At 35.6% G+C, this 1,169-nt stretch overlaps 1 protein-coding gene across 1 annotated transcript in view; it reads right to left on the reverse strand.

Moving 5' to 3' along the window:
• NBEAL1 (neurobeachin-like 1) overlaps positions 1-1,169 on the reverse strand; it is a 208,658-nt gene that overhangs the window by 26,273 nt on the left and 181,216 nt on the right. The gene's annotated exons all lie outside the window — the stretch shown is intronic.

The following is a 1,169-nucleotide window of genomic DNA, read 5'->3' on the forward strand; positions in this document are numbered from 1 at the left end:
TATAAAAAAAATTAGCCAGGCATGGTGGCGCATGCCTATAGTCCCAGCTACTTGGGAGGCTGAGGCAGAAGGATTGTTTAAGCCCAGGAGTTTGAGGTTGCTGTGAGCTAGGCTGACACCATGGCACTCTAGCCTGGGCAACAGAGCGAGACTGCCTCCAAAAAAAAGAAAAAAAAAAGAAAAAGAAAAAAGAAAATGAGGGCTAAATCTGACACTTCAGCTCTAAAACTTTATTATTCAATATGAATTCACTGAGAATATGATTCATGCAAAACACAACAGCACTAAGTCCTATATGGGATAAGAAGGAAAAAAAGACACTGCCCTTAATCTCATGGAGTTTTATTCTAGTTGAAGAAGACTAGAAAATACAATGATAACAATTATTTTAAATAGTTTTCAAATATATGATGTAATCTGATCCTGAAAACAACACTGAATGTGATTTAACTAGGAAAAAATATAAGCAAACATACTAAGACAACTCAGAGTAAGTTACCTAAAGTTAGAATGTAACTTTTGGAGATTCAAAAAAAAAATGTAGACACTAAATTCTTATTTATTTATTTTTATTTTTAAATTTTTTATAGGCAGGGTCTTGCTCTGTCGCCCAGGTTGCAGTGCACTGGCACAATCATAGCTCATTGCAGCCCTGAACTCCTGGGTTCAAGTGATCCACCTCCTTGAGTAGTAGGGACTACAGGCGCCAGCCACTGTGTGCCCAGCTAATATAAAGTCAGGACATAACTTAAAAAGTAAAGATGGGAGGCCTAGGCAACAGAGCAAGACTCTTGTCTCTAAAATAAAAAAAAAGAAAGAAAAAAAAGTGGGGAGAAGGGGAGGGAAAGAAGGAAGGAAGAAGAGAAAAATCTGGTTTTCAAAATATACTTTCAAATGACATAAATCAGTTATTCTAGCTGTTTTTTGTGGCAATAAGGTACTTGTTGTAGCTATTTTGCTTTAAATATTCATTTACTTACTTTGGATTTGTCACAGTTTGATCCTTGATGAATGTAAAGTAATTAGAAATGTTTCTGTCATAAGGGAGCCATCCATGAGTTCCAATAACATAATTCATGCTTACTGTTATCTAGAAAAGAACGTATGAAGACTCACACTAAATGAAAGATTAAAGAAAGCAGCATAGAATAACCAGATGCTTACATGAT

The sequence above is a fragment of the Propithecus coquereli genome, unplaced genomic scaffold (genome assembly GCF_000956105.1).
Source record: "Propithecus coquereli isolate 6110/MARCELLA unplaced genomic scaffold, Pcoq_1.0 Scaffold113, whole genome shotgun sequence".
In the NCBI taxonomy this organism is placed as follows: domain Eukaryota; kingdom Metazoa; phylum Chordata; class Mammalia; order Primates; family Indriidae; genus Propithecus; species Propithecus coquereli.